The sequence below is a fragment of the Equus caballus genome, chromosome 3 (assembly GCF_041296265.1).
Source record: "Equus caballus isolate H_3958 breed thoroughbred chromosome 3, TB-T2T, whole genome shotgun sequence".
Classification (NCBI taxonomy): domain Eukaryota; kingdom Metazoa; phylum Chordata; class Mammalia; order Perissodactyla; family Equidae; genus Equus; species Equus caballus.
In genome coordinates, this window is record NC_091686.1 from 71,214,261 (window position 1) to 71,240,732 (window position 26,472).

Below are 26,472 nucleotides of genomic sequence, written 5' to 3' on the forward strand. Positions count from 1 at the left end.
AGGTTGAATACTCTAAAGTCATTGCAGTGAATCCATATCTATTCAAGTCTCAAATTGCTACAACTGAGTAAATAAATAGGACAACTTTCTGTAAGATTACTTTTCTGTAGTGAAATGCACTGAGCCCTTAATCTCTGCTAATTGCTAGGAATTGGATATTATAATGTCAAAATTACTTCTTTTATTTCAAGTGATGGGTATTTGTGTCAAACTCATGGATATCATTATAATAATACCAGCTAACATTTGTTCCCTCTTCCTATGCACTAGATGCTATAATAAGTGCTTCTCATGTATTATATCTCTTAATCATTGCAATGAATTTGTGAAGGAAAAACCATCACAATACTGAGGCTTGGAAATATCAAGCATGTTAAAATAAAATCATATAGCTAATAGTTTGAGAAAATAGTTTTCAAACTAAAGTCTTTCTGACACCAAAGCTTCTAGGAAAATTTTTCTGCTTTTAAGATTTCAGGTGCAAATCCATCAATTATTTGAATATTTTAGATTTAAACTTTCTTGGGGACCTTTTTTCTTTCTTCTAATAGATTTAACTTTTGAAATCTGCTATTATATTTCTCGCCCATTTTTAATTTGCTGAATGCAGTTTAATCGGGCCATATTATCACTAGGGAACTTGCTATTGCTTTAAGCCTAGGTCCTCAGGTGACTCTGCTGCCTGGGATGATATGCTTGAGGATAGCTTTCTGGTCCTACGAGAGTTTCATAAGCAACCTTTGACTTACATAAAAGAAAAGGCTTCTACAGATTTGAAATATGTTTGTTAAAAGTTGATAGCCACAAAAAAAAAAGTTGATAGCCTATAACAAAAAATATCTTTTATTGTGTGTGTGAATAATCTTCATACATTAGATTTATATAAATACACAATTTTATTATATATGAATAATTAAGTGAATAATTTCTAACTAATGTCATCTATGATAACAATAGACTATCTTACACATATATTAAATTAAACTGGAAAAAGAACAGATGTTCAAAGAAAATTATGACTATAATATTCATATCTTTACATGAACTATTCACAGAGCACAGGTAATAAATGTAAAATAAAGTGCTAGAAATGAAAGAAATTTGAATGTGTATATCTTCATAGTGCTTGACTTCCAGTAGTCATTTTATAGAAGAAAAAAATGCATTGGAGACCTTTCCTTGAAGAGTAATACTTTTCCATTTGGATTGGTTTTTTCTTCCTAGTCTTTCCCTTGCTTCACTCTCTCCTTCCTTCCTTTCTTCCTCTATTTTTTTTTAATGTAAATTAATCTTGATGGGTTAGAATCTTTCAAATGCCTCTGGTAGGATTCCCTTTTTCACGATGACCCATGAGCCAGATGACAGCAATAGGCATGGCATCCGAGGTAGAATTTGATGTGGGGCACGCACAATTCCCAGAGAGCTATCATTCTTTTTTGCTCCTACTCAATGAAAGAGAATGGAGACTATAATTTTTAGGGGTATAATCTTGAGTTTTATATCCGTGTATTTCTTAGTCATTTGTGAACTTTGGTACTGAATATCTTATTAGCAAAAGATCATTTGTGACATACCCCGAGACTGAACGTGACCGACACTTGTGGAGGAACTTGCAGTGTTTGGGTACATCTGCGCCAAAGCTCAGCTGCCCTACAGGCCATGGTTCGAGGCGTGGAAGAGAGGACGTGGGTCTAGGTGAGGAGATCTGCTTGCACTGGTCATCTTTAAACTAAGATTCTCTCCATACAATGTTACATATAGCTAACACTTACTGAGCAGAGATGTTATTGTGAATAATTTACATGCATTTTTTCATTCTATTCTCACAACTATAGGAAATAGGCACCATTATTCTCTCTCACTTTTGTTTTGTATTTGCTGTGGAAGATTGGCCTTGAGCTAACATCTGTTGCCAATCTTCCTCTTTTTGCTTGAGGAAGATTGTTGCCGAGCTAACATCTGTGCCAATCCTCCTCTATCTCGTTTGTGGGATGCCATGACAGCATGTTTGATGAGCAGTGTGCAGGTCCATGCCCAGGATCTGGACCCCAGGCTGCCAAAGCAGAGTCCATGAACTTAACTTCCATGCCACTGTGCCAGCCCCTCTCCCCCATTATTTTTTTTTTGAGGAAGATTAGCCCTGAGCTAACATCTGTCACCCATACTCCTCTTTTTGCTGGGGAAGATTGGCCCTGAGCTAATATCAATGCCCATCTTCCTCTACTTTATATGTAGGACGCCTGCTACAGCATGGCTTGCTAAGCAGTGCATAGGTCCGTGCCTGGGATCCAAACCAGTGAACCCCAGGCTGCCGAAGCAGAACGTGCAAACTTAACTGGTGTGTCACTGGGCTGGCCCCTCTCCCCACTTTTTTTGAGGTAACACTGGCTTATGACATATAAATTTAAGAGGTACATAATTATATTTTGACTTCTGTAAAGACTACATTGCATTTACCACCAAAAGTCTAGTTGCTACTGGTCACTGTACACACATGCCCCTTTATGCCTTTTGTCCTCCCCCCACACCTTTCTCCACTGGTAAACAACAATGTAATCTTTGTATCTAAGTGTTTGTTTATCTTCCACATATGAGTGAAGTCATATGGTAATTGTTTTTCTCTGACGTATTTGCTTAGCATAATACCCTCAAAATCCATCCATGTTGTTGGAAATGGTAAGATTTCATCTTTTTTTATGGCTGAGTAGTATTCCATTGTACTCATCCATTCATTTGTTGATGGGTATTTAGGTTGTTTCCAAGTCTTAGATATTGTAAATAATGCTGCAATGAACACAGAGGTGCCTTTATTTTTTCAAATTAGTGTTTTTGTGTTCTTTGGATAAATACCCAAAAGTGTAAGAGCTGAATCATATGGCATTTCTTTCCTTTTTTTTTAAAAAGATTTTATTTTTCCTTTTTCTCCCAAAGCCCCCTGGTACGTAATTGTGCATTTTTAGTTTTGGGTCTTTCTAGTTGTGGATGTGGGATGCCATCTCAGCATGGCTTGATAAGCAGTGCCATGTCCATGCCCAGGATTTGAACTGGTGAAACCCTGGGCCATCAAAGAAGAGCATGCAAACTTAACCACTCAGCCATGGGGCCAGCCCCCATATGGCATTTCTATTTTTAATTTTTTGATGAATCTCCATACTGTTTTCTATAGTGGCTGCATGAATTTACATTCTTACCAGCAGTGTATGAGGGTTCCCTTTTCTCCACATCCTCTCTAACAATTTTTATTGTTTTTTTAATAATAGCTATTCTAATGAGGGTATTGTGATATCTCATTGTAGTTTTGATTTGCATTTGATGCAAATCAATGCAAATTGAACTGAACATTTGCATGTTCAACATTTGCAGTTCAACAAATTGAACTGAACAAATGCAAACTGAACATTTGCATTTGATTTGCATTTGTGATGTTGAACATCTTTTCATGGACATGTTGGCAATCTGTATATCTTCTTAGAAAAATGTCTGTTCAAATCCGTTGCTCATTTTGTGTGTTGTTTATTTTTTTGTGGTTGAATTGTATCAGTTCCTTATATATTTTTAATATTAACTCCTTGCCTGATATATGGTTTGCCATTATCTTCTTCCAATTGGTAGGTTGTCTTTTTATTTTGTTGATGGTTTCCTTTGCCATGCAAAAGATTTTTCGTTTGATATAGTCTCATTTTTTAACTTTTTATTTTGTTTCCCTTGACTGTGGAGACAGTCAAAAAGATACTTACTGCTAAGGTTGATGTCAAAGGGTGTACTGTCTATCTTTACTTCTGGGAGACTTACATTCAAGTCGTTAATCCATTCTGAGTTATTTTTTCTGTATGATTTAAGATAATGGTCTACTTTCATCCGTTGCATGTGGCTGTCCAGTTTTCCCAAAACTTTTTACTGCATAAAGTTTTCTTTCTCCATTGTATGTTCTTGGCTCCTTTGTTGAAAATCAGCTGTCCATAGATATGTGGTTTTATTTCTGGGCTCTCAGTTGTGTTCCATTGATCTGTGTGTCTATTTTTCTGCCAGTACCATGCTGAAATCAGGGAGTGTGACACCTCCAGCTTTGTCCTTTTTTCTCAAGATTGCCTTGGCCATCAGGGGTATTTTCTTGTTCCATATAAACTTTAAGATTCTTTGTTCTATTTCCATGAAAAATTTCATTGAAATTCTAATTGGGATTGTATTGAATTTGTAGATTGATGTAGGTAATATGGATATTTTAACTATATTAATTCTTCCAATACATGAACATGAAATATCTTTCCATTTCTTTAGGTTTTCTTCAATTTTTTCAATGTCTTATAGTTTTCAATGTATAGGTCCTTCAACTCCCTGACTAAATTTATTCCTAGGTATTTTATTCTTTTTGTTATGATTGTAAATGGGATTGTATTCTTGATTTCTCTGCTAGTTTGTTGTTAGTGTATAGAAACACAACTGATTTTTGTACGTTGATTTTAATCCTCACAACTTTACTATATTCGTTAATTATTTATGATGGTTTTTTGGTGGATTCTTTAGAGTTTTCACTTCATAACTCATTTTACCAGGCTAATATTACCCTGATACTAAAATCAGACAAGGACAACACAAAAAAGAAAGGATAATTACAGGCCAGTATCATTGATGAACATAGACGCAAAAATCCTCAACAAAGTATCAGCAAATTAAATGCAACAATACATTAAAAAGGATCACAAACCACAATCAAGTGGAATTTATTCCAGGGATGAAGGAATGACTCAATATCTGTGTATTAATCAATGTGATACATCACATTAAGAAAATGAAGAATAAAAATCACATGATCATCTCAATAGATGCAAAGAAAGCATTTGACAAGATTCAGCATCCATTTATGATAAAAATTTTCAGTAAAATGGGTATAGAGGGGTAGTATCTCAATGTAATAAAGACCATAATTGACAAACTCACAGCTAACATAATAATACCCAACAGTAAAACACTGAAAGGTATTCCTCTAATGCCCACTCTTACCACTCTTATTCAACATAGTATTCAAAGTTTTACCCAGAGCAATTAGGAAAGACAAAGAAACAAAAAGTATTCAAATTGGAAAGTAAGAACTAAAACCATCATGATTTGCAGATGACATGATTCTATATACAGAAAACTCCAAAGAATCTCCCCCATTTTTTAATGAAGAGACTGAGTAATTTGCCTGAGATTGCAATCAAGAAAGTGGTGAAGAATTTGACAGACATTCAGTTAAAAAGAAAGATCTAGAAAGATACTCAGTTAATATACAACAAAATAAAGGGAAAAAAGAAAGCACATATAAATTTAAGCTTTTAAAAGAATTAAGTAAATGCCAGTCAAAGAACTCATATAAAATTAAAGCACTATTGTGAGGCTAAAAGGTTAAGGTTACCAAGAGTTGATTACTTAAGTTCCTAAAACAGTGGGAAGGCTGGTTTCTATACTTTTGTTGCCACTGGGCCATCTCTAAGTCTGAGAGACAATGAGAAATGAATCAGAGCAATTAAATTCTAGGTGTCCATTCTAATGCTCATAGAGCACACAGAAAGAAGAGACTTTCAAGCCAAGGCATGTCTTTGGGGGGAAAAATTGGAAGAAAGAACTTTCAAACAAAAATGTCGGTTTTAAGGATTTTCATTTCAAACTCATAGCATTATAAATATTTTAAGAAACTTTAATTCTAAATTAATTTTATACAGTTGGACTAAACATTCTCCAGCAAGTGTTATGCATGAATCTTATTAAATATGATTCTGAGAATTTTACATCTCTTTTATTACTGTTTGGAGCCCTCCCTTTCAAAGTAGGCAGAGATTGGAATAAAAATGAGAATTTGATTTAAAGTACAAGGACAATATTCTAATTGGTGCAACTTCTCTATAGCTGACTTTTTTATCACTCATGATACTCATTTATTGATGTTTCATAGGAATTTTTTAATATTATTTTCTGGGCTCATTAGTTATGTTTAAGATGTCATATTTTCAAATATTCACAATAATGAAATGTAACTCTTTTCTAACTTTTAGTGTTATAAAATATATCCTAATTATTGGATTTAAAATGTAGAATATATTGGGGCCCACCTGGTAACATAGAGGTTAAGGTGGTGGACTACACTTTGGTGGCCCAAGGTTTGTGGGTTTGGATCCTGGGCATGGACCTACACACTGATCATTGAGCCATGCTATGGGAGAGTCTCACATACGAAATAGAGGAAGATTGGCACAGATGTTAGCTCAGGAACAATCTTCCTCAAGGAAAAGAGGAAGATTGGCACAGATGTTAGCTCAGGGCCAATCTTCCTTACCAAAACAAATAAATACATAAAAAGTAGAATATAGAAGGAAGAATATCAGACTGTGAACTAGAGTACTTACACATTTGTCTAATCTGCCACTGACTATCATTGTGACTTTGAGATTATTTAAACTTCCCTCGATCAATTTTCTTACATATAAAATGATGGGGTTGAACGAGCTGAACCAACATTGTCTCCAGAATGATAATCCTACTATGCTATTATTCAACTCTAATTCAGCATAACTATAAATGAATCCATAAAGAAAACAAATATGTGATAATTTTAAATTACTGAAACTCATTTTTGTCATGAAATCAGACATAGTTGGCAAGAATTATTATTTTTTCCTTTGATGGAAATTTAAATCTAAGGTTATACCTACATACATCCCCAAACATAATTTATTTTTTATCTTTTTATAATTTTTTGAATATGCAATTATGAAACATTTTAGGCATACAAGAAACCAGAGAATAAATGTAACAGACATCTACATTGATGCCAATGAGATTAAACACTTTAAAATCTAAGTATAATCTGAAAACAAAAAAAAAATGTCAGCTGTTATTTAGTTCTTTTTTCTCCTATTATTCTTCACTAAATTAGACACTTATTTTACTGTCCTGAAGAAACCACTTAACAGTGGCAAGTTAACTCCTTGAATTTGTCAATCTGCAAAAATAGACACCAGAAGCAAAGTGTTTATTTGGGATACAAGAATTGCAATTCAGGGAGCACAGATTCAGGCAGAAACTCAAACAGTGTCCCACTAGGGAGTAAAAGTCAGAGGCTTTTAAAGGCACAGAAGGGAGGTTGTATTCCAAAATTTTAATTGGAGCTGGAGGCAGAGAGCTAGTCTTGGCTAAACATTGAATGACTATTGATTCTATCTTCAGAAAATCCATAACCACGAGTTTTTCAGATCAGAATGTCCATTTGTTTGTTAACTTCTCAAATAATTGCCCAGGGGCCAGCCCCGTGGCTGAGTGGTTAAGTTCGTGCGTTCCACTTTGGCAGCTTGGGGTTTCACTGATTTGGATCCTGGGAGCCGACTCGGCACTGCTCATCAGGCCATGCTGAGGCAGCATCCCACATAGCACAACCAGAAGGATCTACAACTAGAATATACAACTATGTAATGAGGGGCTTTGCAGAGAAGAAGAAGAAATAAAAGAAAAAAAAAGGTTGGCAACAGACATTAGCTCAGGTGCCAATTTTAAAAAAGAAAAAAGAATTGCCTGTAAAACAATTGCTATTTTGGCCCAGTCCAAAGGTTTGGTCCAGTCCAAGGATCAAGATAGCAAGATAGGGAGTGGTTGGTGGTACAGTGGTTAAGTTCACATGTTCCTCTTTGGAGGCCCGAGGTTCGCTGGTTTGGATCCTGGGGGTGGACCTATGCACAGCTTGGCATGCCATGCTGTGGCAGGTGTGCCACATAAAATAGAGGAAGATCGGCATGTAGGCTAGCTCAGGGACAATCTTTCTCAGCAAAAAAGAGGAGGATTGGTGGCAGATGTTAGCTCAGGGCTAATCTTCCTCAAAAAAAAAAAAAAAAGACTGTAAGATATTTTCTCTGGAAAGGCAGCTCTGATTCCATTTTAAAATGGCTCCACTATGGTCAATTTTGACAAACTCTTCAATTTTGTTTTTATTCAGGATAATTTAGGGGTACTCACATGTGTTTGAGATTCTAGGATATACTTTAATAAGCTTCTAAGTGCTAGCATAGCTATCACTAGTGAATAGTTGCCAATTAATTATTATATTCTACTTACATGGACCTCAATAATTGGACAAATCTAAGTATTTTATAGATAGACTTTCTGTCATGCCTTGTATGCTGTTGTGTTTTGTCTCCTGTTTACTGGAAGATCATGGTAACAACAGATTTCTTTATGAAGATGTTTCAAATTCTTTTCACTAGGCCTATTTTAATGACTCTCAAGATTATCCATGCTCTTTTCTTTGCTGTTTTGTTTCAAAATCTAATTAATTTTAAAGGTACTGCCACGATACCCAAATTGAGGCTGACTCTTGAAAGGAGACAAATACAATAATTCTAAAAGCTTCTCTTCTCTCTCCTCTTTTTCCCTTTCTCTGTCCTCCTGTTCCTTTTGTTATTCAAGGGCCTGAAATTACACAATTCGAAGGCAACAGAGTGAAAAGAACACCCGCCACTTAGTTTCCATTCTTATTTCCTGGTTTCTATTCTTTTAATCACTTTATTTGTTCTTATTTTCTCTTTTTAATGGCAGCTTCAAATAATTTTAACTTTTAAAATAGCATCAATTTATAGATGCTCTTGTTCAGTTTGGCTTTCACTAAGAATCCCAACTGATAGGTATTATTATAGCCATATCAAGCCATTCATTCTGTAGCTAGCCCACTGATTTACTGATGAATCTTTAGGTTTATTTATTAAACTACTAACATTACTAAACTCTTACTGTAAACCAAGCAGTTTGCAAAGCAATTTTGCTAAATCCACAAAGTAATATAACTAACATCATTATGTCTCATTTACTCATGAGAAAACCAAGGCTGAGAGTCTAGGTAATTGCCCAGGTCACAAAGCTTATAAAAAGACAGTTTTTGAATCTGGGGCTATTGAACTCTAGAGTCCACCTAATTTAAGCTACTATACAGCTGTGAGTAAAAAATCATGTGGTTCCTTGTAGTGCCAGGGCGTATCTCCTTGATTTGTGTGTGAAGATGTCATGTGGAAGAAAGTGAAAAATTCCCTGAACAAGGAGGCAATGATCAATTTGCTTGATCAGAAAAGAAAACTATCCTCTATCAATTGTGTAGTAATTTACTCTATCAACCAATTACTCTAAAACATCTTGAAATATTTGAGCAAGGCTCCTCTAAGTGAAGGTTATTTTAATTTTTCTTCCAAAATATTAGCCATGGAAAAGCGACGATAATGCTGGTCATTGTGCATTGCCGAAGTTCCTAAAACAACAAAGATGAGGCATAATACTGTAGAAATCCAACAAGGAGTCAAATGATGTTATGATTATAGTCCCAATTGTACTACTTTGTCATATGTTTTTGGGCATGCAACTCAACATTAATTCATCATCTGTGAAATGGAGTAAATAACTTCTGCCACACAAGATTTTGTGAAAAACAGTGAATTAGAAAATGCATGTAAAAATGCCGTATAAAGAAGATATCCAACTTGAAGTCAGTATAAGTATTGAAAAAGTGGCGTTAGCAGTAAGAATTGTTTTTTTTAACCTAAGTTTTGGAAATATACATTAAACTGAAGACACTTTATAAATCATAATTATTATCACAGAGTACATAGATACCAAGCTTATAACCTACCTGCTTCTTTGTGTTTAAAATAGGACCAGATTTCATTGCTGTTTTTAGAATAATCATATTAATGTATATATAAATTTGAATTACATTGTTTTATTTTTAATCTATAGATCAATAGACCTATGAATGTGTAGCCATCATAGTAAATATTATTTTATTTGAGAAAAATCTGCCTAAGTATACTTTGAAAGTTTCTTTTCATCTTAAAAGGTCTACAATAGGATGGTTTCCATAATGGATATCACCATGCCTAAGAAGTTTTTCCAGCTGCTGGTTTTTAATTTGATTGTGACTGAAATTGTTCTAAGTGGGAATGTGTTAATTTGGCCAACAGATGGTAGTCATTGGTTAAATATTAAGATCATTTTGGAAGAGTTGATTCAAAGAAATCACAATGTGACTGTACTGGCTTCATCAGCAACTCTATTCATCAAATCCAGTTCTGAACTTCCTGTGAATTTTGAGGAGATACCTGTTTCCTACAAGAAGAGCAATATAGATTCCTTAATTGAACATATGATAATGCTGTGGATAGACCATAGACCAACTCCTCTCACACTCTGGACCTTCTACAAAGAACTAGGAAAACTCCTAGATACTTTTTTTCAAATTAATATACAAATCTGTGATGGAATATTAAACAACCCCAAGTTAATGGCAAGACTTCAGAAAGGTGGTTTTGATGTATTGGTCTCAGACCCAGTAACAATCTGTGGGGACTTGGTTGCTCTGAAATTAGGAATTCCATTTATGTACACATTGAGGTTCTCTCCAGCCTCAACAGTGGAGAGACACTGTGGGAAAAATCCAGCACCTGCCTCCTATGTACCTGCAGCTCTGTCAGAGCTCACTGATCAGATGACCTTTGGTGAAAGGGTCAAAAATACCATATCTTATTCTCTGCAAGATTATATATTTCAATCCTACTGGGGAGAATGGAATTCGTACTACAGCAAAGTTCTAGGTAAGTCTCTAAAATAATCTCTTATTAATGACTCTACATAGCTTATTTATTCTTATTGGTAATAGAGCAAAATATTTACATCCCACTGCATATGCCAAGCTGAAGTAAATGTACTTACTATGTCTTCATACTAGTCTCTGATCCTTCTCTTTGGAAAAATTTCTAAAAAATGAAATGGTAATAATATGTATGCTATTGTTTCAATGCAAATAATCTTGTGCTTATTTAGGTCATAGCTTATCAATGTGTACATCGATCTTCAAACAGAAATGAAAGTATCTTTGCAAGAATAAATTATGACACGGCCAAAAAATACCCTGGCAAACATTTCGAAGTGATATATGATTTACTTTCCTTCCTTCATTCTTCATTCTTTTCTTTGTCTCCAGAAAACTTCAAAAAGCCTAGGATTGAGCATTGGAAACCTGACTTTATACTCTCCTTTGCGTCTCACTATGTCTCCATCCTTAGGCTCTTCTGGGTGCTTGGGCTAGCACTGTCTCCGGCTTAAATTTCTCAGTATCCTTTGGCAATCCTCAAGTTTCCTTGCCTTGAAGATTCCTTATGAGGATCAAACAAAATAATGCAAACTGTCAAGGCCAGTTCTGGTTGGTCATTTATATTACTTTCCTTTATGACCTTCATGAGCCTTCCTTCATTTCTTTCTCTATTTTTTTCTCCCCTGAATGCTTTTTCTTTAGACCTATGAGTAGTACCAGCGATATTAATTAACAGCAGGAATTAACAGTTGATGCTACCAATGCTACTTTCTTACAAAGGTAATATGCAAAATATTGTCCTTTTCCACATCTTTCTGCCTTCCTCCCTTCATTCCTTTCATCCTTTCTTCCTTCTTTTGTGTAATAAACTATTTATTCAATACCAACTCAGTACCTGCCACTTTTCTAGGTACTAGGAATACAACAGTTAGCAAAACAGACCAAAATATACTCTACCACCATGAAGCGTACATTCTAGTAAGAGGATGCAGACAATAAATAAAATGTATAGGATGTTAGACTGCGATATATGCTATATAGTAAAATAAGAAGAATAAATATTTCTGAGAGTAGGGTTACACTTTTAAATAAGGTGTCCAGGGAAGGTCTCAAATGAAAGAGTGACATTCAAACAAAGATCTGAGGGGAGTGAGGGTGAGAACGGATAGGATCGCTGGAGGAAAAGCATTCCAGGCATAGATAAGAACAGATTCAAAGATCAGTGGCAAGTCATAGATGCAGGAGTATCTTTCCTGTAACTTGACCTTAACCTTACCTCTCACAAGTAGAAATCGTGTAATTTTTTTCCTGGATTTTGGAATGTTCTTCATCTAATTTTCCATCACTTAAACTTATAAACTTCTTTATAGAATTGGTCTAGAGGGAAGATATTGAACATATCATACATATAGATAAAATATACACAGTGTATTTAAAATTTGTATATACTTTTGATGATATGGTAAGTAGAATTTTGAAAGTAAAATTCTGTATTTTTATATTCATTATAATGCAACGTAACCATATTTCCTTTTTCTCTGGATTCTAAATTTCATATGTCTCAAAAACATATTTTGCTTTAAATTTAGATGTTATTTATATGATTATTTCCCAAGACATTTTAAATGTGTTCTACGATAATTATCTCTGCCCATATATGTATCACATACCAACTATTGCAGGTATTGAATGAAATAATCTACATTCCTTAAATAAGGGAATTAGAAAAACTAAGATGGTGAAGGGTCTTGGAAAGCACACGAGGTTCTGGGTTCAAGTTTCAGTTGCTGACTGTGTGATATCAGGAAAGTAACTTGAATTCTGCATCACAGCACTTCCTCCTCTGTAAAATGAGGCAATTATTTCACTGGACTCTTGAGTATGATCATATAACACCATATATGTGGATATGCTATGTCAACGATAAAGAATTATGTTTACGTTGAATATTATTTACACCTAACTACACAAGAACGCTGCAATGACAAATCCCTAATTACACAACTATGGGGCTCTGCACACAGACAATGAACATCTGCAGAAAACAGATGGCCTCTGGGGTGTACTAAATCTGCGTTCTCAAAGGAAACCAAGACAAATTATATAATGTGTGGAAAAGCCTTTGTAAAACAGAATGTTCCTGACTTCTCATTTTCACAGCATAACAATCTAATTTCCAAATCTCACCTTTTGAAGAACTGAATATCTTGTTTACCTAAATCCTTTATGCTCCTCGTGTTACTAAAGGTATTTGAACAACAAATAACTACAATGAATATTTTGTTCATCTATAGGAAGAACTGGTATAATCCAGTTTGTCTTTGTTTGCAATTACATTCTTAAAGTATTAAGGACACCTGGTAACTGTAAACTGACACTGAAATAGGTCAGGTACCTCATATTTGATAGCATTATCAAATACAGAAGAACACAAACGGTTTAGTAATATGTCAAGTTTCTGTGGAGTGTCTATTTCATGGCTGTTCTTCAGTTCTGTGGGAAAAATAGACTAGAACAATAACATGTTTAACTGTGGTAAAGAAAAGCCCCAAATATTTATGAGGGCGGAAATAGAAGTAAGTAACAAGGAAATATCTAACTGCACTGACTAAAAACCCTGTTTTATTTTTCAGTAAGGAGATCTTAAATCTTATGGATCAAGCAAATAAAAATGATCATTAATTCAATTTTAAATTTGCTTCTAAACACCTAATGGAACAGGCGTACCTGAGAATATGACAATCATTGCTATTCACATCCCGGAGAGAATCTATTAATAAATCTTGCCCAGGCCAAGTGTTCTGCTGAACACCTTGAAATTGCACTTAAACTGATCTGTCTCCTAACCTCTAAGAGATCTGATGTACAGGACGTAGGTAGTTCTCATGGGGGTAGGATTTGGCTCTAGTCTCTGCTGCAGCTTTGGGAAGGCTGAGGGCTTGAACGCTGTAGTAAAAATAGTTAAACAAGTAAGGCAACCTGCTGTCCCCATTTTGTCTGTGTCTTTTGGTTTCCTGATCTGTCTCCATCTTTCCCAGTGTGCTGCAGATCACGACAGCAGAAAGCTCAGGACTAATTTATATAACACTTGGCCAGTGTAGCCTACTTTTATCTGTCAGTACCATGTTGGTTCCATGTTGGTCCCTCTTTCCCTGCTGCTAAATGTTAGATGGATTCCCTAGAAATAATGCTACCTTTCCCCACCCCTTGAAAAAAACAAACAAGCCTCAACATTTCACTTCTACCCCACTTGCCTGGAACTGAGCTAGATTAATCTTAACATTTTTTATATCTGATCTCTGACTCTCTTTCTGAACCCAGTGTTTTCGTTTGTCTGTTTTTCTGCATCCCACTCCCATTCTAATCCTCATTGCTCACCTCCCATCCTTTCCCTGGAAAGCCTGGATCTCTCTGTTAATCTTCCCTCATATAAGGCTTCTAAGTCCTTCTCACGTGCGGCTTTCCTACGGTCAGTGTTGTGAGGTTTTTAAAATTCTGTGTAACCTTTCTTCTGAAGTCAAACATAGCCATAAAGGTTACAGCTCACTGAAGTTTCACAATGTAAACCCACCTATGCAACCAACACCCAAATCAAGAAAGAAAACATTGTTACACCTTTGACTCCTCCTCCTTTCTCATATCAATCCCTGCAAATTCCATCTAAGGGTAACCACTTTGTTGATTTCCAATGCCATAGATGAATTTTACCTGGTTTTAAATTTTGTATAAATGAGCCACACATTATGTACTCTTTTGTATTTTGCTCTTTTGCTTAACATTGTTTTTATATTCATCCAAGGTGTTGCATGTGGGTAGTCTGTTCATTCTCATAGCTATATAGATTCAATGGAATCTATATATGCCACATTTTATCTATCCATTTTGCTGTTGATGAACATGTAGACTATCTTGATTTTGGCTATTTATGATAAACACTGCTATGAACATTCTTGCGCATGTCTTTTGGGGAATTACATACACCATACTGTTGGGTATACATGTAAGATTGGAATTGCTAGGTCATAGGGTGTGCATATGTTCAGCTTTAGTAGATACTGCTAAAATCTAGTTTCTCAAGCACTCATGCCATTAATAATCTCACTAGTCATTTACTAAGATTCCAATTATTCTCCATTCTTACCAACACTTTTTTTTTAATTGTAACCATGCTATTGATGTGTACTGTTATTCATTATTTTTCTTTTAAGGGCTGATTTTCATATGGTAAAAAAACACATAAAATATGCAATATGGTATGTTTTTTCAAATATATGCAGCTTTGTAACCAATGCATCAATCAATCTCTGGGATCGCTTTCTAACAAAGCTGCTCTCCAAGACCTTTTCAGACACTTAGAGTTGATAACTCCTTCCAATTAGTTTTCCTTCTTCATTCTGATTCACTTTCATTTTTCTTTTATGGGGCTTTTAATGCATCCTCTAATTATTTTAACTGTAAAGTAATATGATTATATTGTCACTAGTGTTCAATTTGTGATCCATCAAGCATCTCTGCTCTAGTTCTCTACTTAGTGATTCTACAGCTAATGCCTTTGCTAATTGTACCATCTTCATCATTAACTTAATAAATAGCTGCTTTTACTAAACACCTACTTGGTACCAAGAGCTTTGATAAATCCATTGAAGAAATTATTCCTAATCCATACACACAAAGAAACAACCAAGAATGATCATTATCTTTTACACATGAGGCATCAAGACTCAGAAAGATTTAGTAACCTTGCTGAGCTCACAAAATATGTAACCAGATAAGATCCTAAGATCCTGGTTCCAAGGAATAAGCCACTCTATGACTACAGAATTTTAATTTTGGAAGTAATAAATAGGGAAGAGAAAGAGACAGGTCTGCTCAACTCCCTCCCATACTTTGTTTGGTGATTTGGTGTTTCCTATGAGCATTCTCTCATCCAACTTTCCTGAAGGCACTACCATGACATCCTTTTAACTTGACACAGTTCTTTTTGCAAGTTGAAAGGCTGACTATTTTGTTACAAACTCTCTGTGTTGTCATAGAGGAGTGTATGGTTCTAAGTTTGCAGAACTTTGCTCTCCCGTGTACAAGGCTGCATCCTCAGGGAAGAGCATGCCAGGCCCCAGTGTCCTAGGCCCTTCCTGCCTGTTCACATTGCCAGAGGAATTTAGAAAGACTCTCAATCTGCTCCTGAGGAGGAAAATAACTATTGCTGTCTTTACTACAGTTAAGTGCAAATATTTAACTTTAACATTTAGTATAATTAAGTGCAATTATTTAGTTTAAAATGACCTTTTTATTGAGTCTCCATTTCAAGAATATATTATTTCTTTTAACTTTTAAAGAGCATCTTTGGTGTCTTCTGGAGTGTTTACCTGTGTTTCTCATTTCACCTTTTGCATATTTGTTGTTAAATTTTAGTCAAATGATTTAACTTGTTTTGTTGTTGTTGGCATTATAAATGGTTTTTCTCTTTAATTTCTCTTTTACAGATCATCATTTGTACGCATTAATCCTAATTATCACTTAATTTTAATTTTGTATCCTACGTTTGTTTTTATTTTCTTGTGATTTCCAGTAGTTTTCCAGATACACATTCATAAAACTGCTACTAGAAATAGATTATATCTCATTTTTTAATTCTTATGTCACTTCTCTTGCCTAATTTTATTTCTGATAAATTCAAAGACTTATTTGATACTAGTGAAGAGAGTCGCCTTTATCTTTTATTTTTAAATTCAGTTGAAATGATTCTAAATTTTACTCAATTAACTTGCTCATTTATGAGTCATGTTAAGAAAATATCAATTCATTCCTAATACACGTAGTGTTTTCTTTTGTAAATCAGAATTGTGTCAAGTTTTGTCACTTTTTTTTTCTACCAGTAGTAAGAGTTATATAATTTTCTAGTTGGGTTAATAGATGAATTATATAAATGGATATCTCATTACTGAATTACTACTGGAATGATTTTACAATCATTTTTGTACATATTGCTAATATTTTACTGATTATATTTGCATTGATGGATGAAATATGGGATAGAAATAGAAAAAAATTCACTTGTGTGCAATCTCTTTAATGTTTTGGAATCATATCATAGACATTTTATGAAAATAATCCTTAAGTTTTCCTTCTTTTCCCACACTTGTAAGACTTTAAAAGCTTTGTTATTGTCTGATATTTTAAGGTTTAGTATAATTTTCTTTTTTCTCTAGATTTATTGAGATAAAGTGGACATATAATATCGTGCAAGTTTAAGATGTACAAAGTAATGATTTGATATATGAATATATTGCAAAATGATTACCACAATAAGGTTAGTTAGCACATCCATCATCTCATGTAGTTACAGTTATCTTGTGTATGCGGTGAGGACTTTTAAAAGCTACTCTTTTAGCAACTTTTAAATATAATGTAAAGTATTTTTAACTGGAGTCACCATGCTGAATATTAGATCCCCAAAACTTATTCATCTTATAAATGGAAACTTACACACTTTGACCAACATCTCCCTGTTTCCCCCACACCCAGCCCCTGGCAACCACCATTCTGCTCTTTGCTTCTATGAGTTTGGCTTTTTTTTTAGCTTCGACATGTAAGTGAGGTCATTCAGTATTTGCCTTTCTCTGTTTCACTTATTTCACTTAGTGTAATGCCCTCAAGTTTCATCCATGTTGTTGCAAATGGCAGAATTACCTTCTTTTTCATGGCTGATTTATATTCCATTGTCTGTGTGTATACATATATGTGTATATAGACGCACACATATATATGCCACATCTTCTTTATGCACTCATCCATCAGTGGACACTTAGTTTGCTTCTGTGTCTTGGCTATGATGAATAATGATGCAATGAACATGGAAGTACAGATATCTCTTTGTGATAATGGTTTTATCCTTTGGATATATACTCAGGACTAAGATTGCTGGATCATATGTTGGTTCTACTTTTAATTTTTTGAGAAAATACCATACTTTTTTACATAGTGACTGCACCAATTTACATTCCCACCAGCCGTGTACAAGGGTTCCATTTTCTCCACATTCTTTCCAAAATTATCTCTTGTCTTTTTAATAACTATTTTAGCAGGTGTGAGGTGGTATCTCATTGTGGTTTAGATTTGCATTTCTTTGATGATTAGTGATTTTGAGCACCTTTTCATGTGCCTCTTGGTTGTTTGTATGTGTTTTTCAGAAAAATATCTATTCAGGTCCTCTATTTTTTAATTCGATTATTTGTTTTTGTGCTGTTGAATTATATGAATTCTTTAGGTATTTTGAATATTAACTGCTTATCAGATATGTAGTTTTCAAATATGCTCTCCCATTTGTACATTGCCTTTTATTTTGTTGATTATTTCCTTTGCTTACAGTAGATTTTTAGTTTGATGTAGTCCCACTTATTTATTCTTGCTTTTGTTGTTTGTGCTTTAGGTGTCATATCCATAAAACCATTGCCATGACCAATATCAAGGAGATTTTTTGTCTATGTTTTCTTCTAGTTTTATGATTTCAGGTCGTATATTTGTCTTCGATGCATTTTGAGTTAATTTTTTTTATTGCAGTAACATTGGTTTATAACAGTATATAAATTTTTCAGCTGTGCATCATTATATTTCGATTTCTGTGTAGATTACATAATGTTCACTACCCAAAGACTAGTTACAATCTATCACTATACACATGTGCCTAATCACTCCTTTTGCCCTCCTCCTTCCACTTTCCCCTCTGGGAAACATCGATCCAATCTCTGTCTCTATGGGATTGTTTGTTGTTGTTTTTATCTTCTATTTATGAGTGAGATCGTATATTAATTGACTTTCTCACTCTGACTTATTTTGCTTTGCATAATACCCTCAAGGTCCATCCTTGTTGTCCCAAATAGCAAGATTTTATCCTTTTTTATGGGTGAGTAGTATTCCATTGTTTATATATACCTCATCTTCTTTATCCATTTGTGCCTTGATGGGCACCTAGGTTGCTTCCAAGTCTTGGCTATTGTGAATAATGCTGCAATGAACATATGGGTGTGTGTATCTTTACACATTCGTGTTTTCATGTTCTTTAGATAAATACTCAACGGTGGAATAGCTGGGTTATATGGTAGTTCTATTCTTAAATTTTTGAGGAATCTCCATACTGTTTCCCATAGTGGTCGCACTAGTTTGCACTCCTACCAGCAGTGTATGTGAGTTCCGTTTTCTCCCACATCCTCTCCAACACTTGTTATTTCCTGTTTTGATAATTGTACCCATTCTGAAAGGTGTGAGGTGACCTCTTATTATAGTTTTGATTTGCATTTTCCTGATAATTGTTGATGTTGCACATCTTTTCATGTGCTTATTGGCCATCTGTATATCTCCTTTAGAGAAACGTCTGTTCAGATCTTTTAACCATTTTTTAATTAGGTTGTTAGTTCTTTTATCATTGAGATGTATGAGCTCTTTATATATTTTGGGTGTTTACCTCTTACCAGATATATGGTTTGCAAATATCTTCTCCAAATTTTTAGGTTGTCTTTTCATTTTGTTGATGATCTCCTTTGCTGTGCAGAAGCTTTTTAATTTGATGTAGTCCTGTTTGGGTTTTTTTTCTATTTTTTTCCTTGTCTAGTCAGACATCGTTCTTGAAAATATGCTGCTAAGACTGATGTTGAAGGGTGTACTGCCTATGTTTTCTTAAAGAAGTTTCATGGTTTTAGGTCTTACATTCAAGTCTTTAATCCATTTTGAGTTAATTTTTGTCTATGTTGTAAGATAATTGTTTACTTTCCTTCTTTTGCATGTGGCTGTCCAGTTTTCCCAACACCATTTATCGAAGAGACTTTCTTTTCTACAGTGTATGTTCTTGGCTCCCTAATAGAAAATTAGCTGTCCATAGATATGTAGGTTTACTTCTGGGCTCTCAATTCTGTTCCATTGATCTGTGTGCCTATTTTTGTGTCAGTACTATGCTGTTTTGATTTCTATTGCTTTGTAGTATATTTCAAAACCAGGGAGTGTGATACCTCCAGTTTTGTTCTTTTTTCTCGAGATTGCTTTTGCTCTTCTGGGTCTTTTGTTGATCCATATAAATTTTAGGATTCTTTGTTCTATTTCTGTGAAAAATGTCATTGGAAATTTGATAGTGATTGCATTCAATCTGTGGATTGCTTTAGGAAGTATGGGCATTTTAACTATGGTAATTCTTCCAATCCAAGAGCAGGGAACATCTTTCCATTTCTTTGTGTCTACTTCAATTTCTTTCAACATTTTATAGTTTTCAGTGTATAGGTCTTTCACCTCTTTGGTTAAATTCATTCTTAGATATTTTATTCTTTTTCTTGCAATTGTAAATGGGATTGTATTTTTGATTTCTTTTTCTGCTACTTCATTGTTAGGGTATAGAAATGCAACTGATGTTTGTATGTTGATTTTGCATCCTGCAAATTTACTGTGTTCATTTATTATTTCTAAAACTTTTTTGGTTTATTCTTTAGGGTTTTTTAATATATAAAATCATATCATCTGCAAATAGTGACAGTTTCACTTGCTTTTTTTTTCCAATTTGGATCCCTTTTATTTCTTTTTCTTGCATGATTGTTCCAGCCAGGGCTTCCAACACTTTGTTAAATAAGAGTGGTGACAGTGGGCATCCTTGTCTGGTTCTTGTTCTTAGAGGGATAGCTTTCAGTTTTCCTCCATTGAGAATATTAGCTGTGGGTTTATCATACAGGATCTTTATTATCTTGAGGTACTTTCCTTCTATACCCATTTTATTCAGAGTTTTTATTATAAATGAATGCTGTGTCTTGGCAAATGCTTTCTCTGCATCTACTGAGATGATCATGTGATTTTTATTCTTTATTTTGTTAATGTGGTGTAGCACATTGATTGATTTGTGGATGTTGAAACATACCTGCGTGCCTAGAATAAATCCCACTTGATCATGGTGTATGAGCTTTTTAATACATTGTTGTATTCGATTTGCTACTATTTTGTTGAGGATTTTTGCATTGATGTTCATCGGTGATATTGGGCTATAGTTTTCTTTTTTTGTGTTGTCCTTGTCTGGTTTTGATATCAGGATAATGTTGGCTTCATAGAATGAACTAGGAAGGTTCCCTGCCTCTTCAGTTTTTTGGAAGAGTTTGAGAAGGATAAGTATTAAGTCTTCTTTGAATGTTTGGTAGAATTCACCACGGAAGCCATCTGGTCCTGGACTCTTACGTTTTTGGAGATTTTTGATTACTGTTTCAATCTCCTTCCTGTTGATTGATCTATTTAAATTCTCCATTTCTTCTTTATTCTGTTTTGAAAGTTTGTATGATTCTAAGAATTTATCAGTTTCTTCTAGATCATACGATTTCTTGGTGTAACACTTTTTGTAGTATTCTCTTATCATCTTTTGTATTTCTGAGTTGTCCATTGTAATTTCTCCTCTTTCATTTCTGATATTACTTATTTGAGCCTTCTCTCTTTTTTTCTTGATGAGTCTCGCTAAAGGTTTGTCAATTTTGTTTATCTTTTCAAAGAACCAGCTCTTCATTTCATTGATTTTTTTCTATTGCTTTTTAGCCTCTATTTTATTTATTTCTGCTTTAATTTTTTATTATTTCCTTCCTTCTACTGATTTTGGGCTGCATTTGTTCTTCTTTTTCCAGTTCCTTTAGGTGGTCTGTTAGCTTGTTCATTTGAGATTTTTCTCGTTTGTTGAGGTAGGCCTGTATTGCTATAAACTTCCCTCTTAGAGCTGTTTTTGCTGTATCCTATAAATTTTGATGTTTTATTTTCATTTTAATTTTTCTCCAGGTATTTTTTATTTCTCCTTTGATTTCTTCATTGACCCAATCATTGTTTGGTAGCATGTTGTTTAATTTCCCCATATTTTTGACTTTTCTGATTTTCTTCCTAGAGTTGATTTCTCATTTCATACTGTTGTGCTCAGAAAAGATGGTTGGTATTACTTCAATCTTCTTAAAGTTATTCAAAATGATCTGAGACTTGTTTTGTGGCCTAATATGTGATCTATCCTGGAAAATGTTCCATGTGCATTCAAAAAGAATATGTATTCTTCAGTTTTTGGATGGAATATTCTGTGTATATCTACTAAGTCCGTTTGGTCTAATGTGTGATTTAACACCAACGTTTTCTTATTGATTTTCTGTTTAGATGATCTATCCACTGGTCTAAGTGGAGTGTTAAAGTCCTCTACTATTATTGTGTTTGCATCTATTTCTCCTCTTTTGTCTGTTAATAGTTACTTTATATATTTAGGTGCTCCTGTGTTGGTTGCAGAGATATTTACAAGTGTTATAGCCTCTTGTTGGATTGTTCTTGTTATCATCATGTAGTGTCCTTCTTTGTCTCTTGTTACAGGTTTTGTTTTAAAGTCTATTTTTTTCTGATATAAGTATCACTACCCCAGCTTTATTTTCCTTGACATTTGGATGGAGTATCTTTTTCCTTTTAGCACTTTAAATATATCATGCCACTCTCTTCTTGCCTGTAGGGTTTTGGCTGAGAAGTCAACTGATAGCCTTATGGAGTTTCCTTTGTATGTCCCTTGTTGCCTTTATCTTGCAGCTTTTAGGATTCTCTCTTTATCTTTAATTCTTGACATTTAAATTATAATGTATCTTGGTGTGGGCTTCTTTGGGTTTATTTTGTTTGGTGATCTTTGTGCTTCCTATACCTGGATGTCTGTTTCCTCCCTTAGGTTAGGGAAGTTTTCAGCTATTCCAAGTTTTGGAAATCATGCATAAAGTTGCTAGAGACATCCTATGCAGGTTTTTGTGTGGACATAAGTTTTAAACTCCCTTGTGGAAATACCAAGGAGCATAATTGCTGGATCATATAGTAAGAGTATGTTTTTGTAAGATACTGCTGAAGTGTCTTCCAAAGTGTCTGTACCATTTTGCATTCCCCCCAACAATGAATGAGAGCACCAGTTCCTCCATATCCTCACCAGGATTTGGTGGTATCAGTGTTCCAGATTTAGGCCATTCTAATATGTGTGTAGTAGTGTCTCATTGATGTATTAATTTGCATTTCCCTGGTGACAAATTATGTAGAGCATCTTTTCATATGCTTACTTGCCATCTGTGTATCTTCTTTGGTAAGGCATCTGTTAACGTCTTTGATCTATATTTTAAGTTGATTATATATTTTCTTACTGTTGAGTTTTAAGAGTCCTTTTTATATTTTGGATAATGGTCATTTATCAATTATGTCTTTTGCAAATATTTTCTCTCAGTCTGTGGCTTGTCTTATCATTATCTTGATATTGTCTTTCATAGAGCCAAGTTTTTAATTTTAATGAAGTCCAGCTTAAAAATTATTTCTTTCATAGATTGTGTCTGAGAGAGAAGACATAGCATAATTTTACGAAGTTGGAAAGAACTGAGTTTGTCAGGTTAATGAAGCACATGCATTTAATGTGTAGTAAAATTTTTTCTAAAATTTCTGGAAAAAATTCCTTTTTAATCTATAAACAGGATCATTCTAATGGTGCACCATTAAATTACCATATGGATCAAAATATGTTTTCACACTTCTGTTTGGAATATTACCTTTATGAAGTATAGAGCATGGCCAAGTATCTAGTTTCTATTATCTTTACTAAGGGCTATAAACATGTGAAGCATCATGGATCCAATATTTCTTTGGAAGCCCCATTGTCAAATGTTAATAAGAAGCATGCTGGTCTTCATGTTTCCCATTTTTAATAGTGTCCAAATGGTCTGCATTTTCAGGTTTAGTCCCCATTTACACTATCAGTGAAATACATAGGCAGTAAAAGGCATGCGACAGGCAGAATACTTGGGCTGATTCAAAAATACTAAATCCTAAAAGGAATTACTAATCTTTAAATAAAAGAAATTAATAATATTATAGGAGATTAAAAAAATCGCTTTTAATTTTCTTTTCTCCTTCTTTTTCTATAGATATCCAGTGCCTTGGAGACATTTTATTGAAATGTCAAGTATTGTGTTGCAGTGTTCAAGAACAGTCGATTGTTGAAGTAGTTCTTTATCAGAGTTAGATTACATAGTTTTTTCTAGAAAAATAATCTTTCCAAGGTAATCTTTTAAATAGCACTTTCCAAGATGTTGAGAAAGAAGAGAGATTCTACCCATTTGGCCTTTCAGAAATATAACAAAAGCAACAATTTTCCTGAAGAGTGAAAAATGCTGTATAACAAAAATGCATATATTGATAATATACCTAAGTGGAGATGGGGAGTGATGTAGCTATAAAAATGAACCACAGACGAAGTCATTTATTTATTCTCCAAGATTTCTCCTGAGGAATAGATTTCTCTAAGGAAAGTTTCTGCATTGCCAAGCAAAGAATTTCTATATGCTTTATATTTGTTATATGAAAAAAATATTTAGGCCTAATATCTATAAGCTCAGATATTAGTCTGCAGCATGTGTTAGGGAGAACAACATTTTTCTGTATAATAAAACTTGTGTTGACAGACTTTGGGCACATGAATGAATCAAGGCTGGTGTCATAAATGGATCTGCCAGAAGTTATCTGGACCTATCACATGTTCATGAAAGTTAAGTGTTAACGTTAGGAGTTTTTCCTACATAACAAGCTGGTTGCTATATAACCAGTGAGTTGAAATTAGTCAAGGAGGATGAATTTACACCACAGCTACAGGTAAATGCTATACGCATGGTTTTATTCCTTTTCTTTTACCACAGAAAGCCAGTTCTTAAGCATTTATAGCATACCACTGGACATTGAAGTGCAGAAAAGAGAGTGAATATCTAGAGTGAAAGCAAACTAGAGTTCTGGGATTTAAAAAATGGAGTAAAGGAAAGCTGGAAGACTTATTATTAGTTTTGCCTTAGTGCATGACAAACTACCCAAAGCTTTAGGGTCTTAAAACAACAACTTTCTATTTAGCTCACGAATCTGCTCACAGTTCTGATCTAGGCCAGGCAGAACTGTTCTGGATTGGTCTTCTTGATGCTTATGTGAATATGGGTCAGCAGGGGCTAGTTGATCTTAGAGGCCACCCCTTGCATGTTTTGCAGTTGTCTGCTCATAACTTTCTGGGTGAATATCCTGGGGCTATATGTCCTTCACCATTTTTTTAATATACATTGAGATATTAATAATTTTTCTCTCCTTTTGTTCATCTGCTAATATTGTATATGATATTGAAAGATTTCCTATTAAGCCCTCCTTATACCCTTGAACTTTCAATGCAATCCTGATATTTTATGATTTCTTGTTCATTACTGAGTTCATTTGCTCATACTTTGATAGAGATAGTCACCTTTGTATTCATGAGTGATTATGCACCTTGAATATGGTTCTCCTTCAGTCCTTTTCTGATAAGGTTGCATTGCTTTTTTGGACGAGTTAAATGAATATTTCTTTCTTCTTTTGTTCTTCTTAGCCTATGGAAGAAAAATTTATTACTTGTGATTTACTTAGAATATGCCTGTAAAATCCTATGAGTACAGTATTTTCTTTGTGCAAATGTATTTAACCACCGCCTTAATTCTAAATTTATAAAGGAAATATTGTACTCTGATTTGCAAATTGTTTATCACAGGTCTATAGGCTAGCAATTCTGAAACTATTTCATGTATTTACTAAGATTGATCAAGTAAGTAAACATTGGGCCCAGCTCAGTTGCTGAGTGGTGAAATTTCCGCACATTCCACTTTGGTGGCCTGGGTTTGCAGGTTCGTATCCCAGGCATGGACTTACTCCGCTCATCAGCCACACTATGGAGGTATCCCACATACAAAAAAATAGAGGAAGATTGGCACACATGTAAGCTCAGGGCTAATGAAAGTGAAAAAAGAGGAGTATTGGCAATGGATGTTAGCTCAGGACAATCTTCCTCAGTGGAAAAAAAAAAGAAGAAGTAAACATATAGTGATATTTGGAGACAGGTTTCTGACTATTGAAGAAATGTCTTAGAAATAAACATAGAAGGCTAGATATGGATGTAACTATAGATAGCCATTTATGTATTACTATGCATACATATATTTACTAGTTTTATCTGCTGAATAAGACTAAAACCCAGTAGCAATGAATGAACCTAACATGCTCATATTGATTTTTAAATGAAATGCCATTTTCTAATAAAATGAGCCAGCGTTCCTTGGAGAAATGCTTTATTTTTAAGGTTGGGGGAGTGAAAATAGTTGATGAGCCTGAAACATCAGAAAGTAAAAAAAATGTTTAAAAATGATGGCACCATATCGAAAGGGTGTAGGATCAAATATAAAAAAAATTTCCAAAAATCTCTGACAATTTGAGCAATAAAATTTACGATGATAACAACTGAATGCAATCTATCAAATAAAATAAATTTATATGAGTTATACTGATAAAAGTAAATAAATAATTTAATAAACAGGAAATTCTTAAATTCTAATTAATAAATATAGAAGAGAACAGCTAAAACAATCTTGAGAAAGAAAAACAAAGCCAGAGGTATCATGCTCCCTGATTTCAAATTATACTACAAAGCTATGGTAATCATAACAGTATGGCACTGGCATTAAAACAGACACTGAGATTAATGGAATAGAATAGAGAACTCAGAAATAAACCCATGCATATATGTTCAATTAATCTATGACAAGGGAAGCAAGGATGGATATGCAATGGAGAAAAGATAGTCTTTTCAATGAACGATGTTGGGAAAACCCAACAGCTATGTGCAAAATAATGAAACTGGATCACTATCTTAAACCATATACCAAAATAAACTCAAAATGGATTAGAGACTTGAATTTAGACCTGAAACCATAAAACTCCTAGAAGAAAGCATAGGTAGTTAGCTCTTTGACATCAGCCTTAGCAACATTGTTTTCTTTTTTGGACCAGTCACCTCAGGCAAGGGCAACAAGGGCAAA

At 34.3% G+C, this 26,472-nt stretch overlaps 1 protein-coding gene and 1 long non-coding RNA gene across 4 annotated transcripts in view; one reads left to right on the top strand and one right to left on the bottom strand.

Moving 5' to 3' along the window:
* The window catches only part of LOC111772892 (uncharacterized), a 102,228-nt gene that overhangs the window by 41,781 nt on the left and 33,975 nt on the right, over positions 1 to 26,472 (bottom strand). For both annotated transcript variants that reach the window (XR_011437101.1, XR_011437102.1), the window contains 3 exons: positions 24,870 to 24,993; positions 11,877 to 11,977; positions 10,720 to 10,763 (listed from right to left, as the gene is read on the bottom strand). This is a non-coding gene — a long non-coding RNA (uncharacterized lncRNA). The remainder of the gene's footprint in view (positions 1 to 10,719; positions 10,764 to 11,876; positions 11,978 to 24,869; positions 24,994 to 26,472) is intronic.
* The window catches only part of LOC100068176 (UDP-glucuronosyltransferase 2A2), a 66,929-nt gene that overhangs the window by 13,556 nt on the left and 26,901 nt on the right, over positions 1 to 26,472 (top strand). The gene's annotated exons all lie outside the window — the stretch shown is intronic.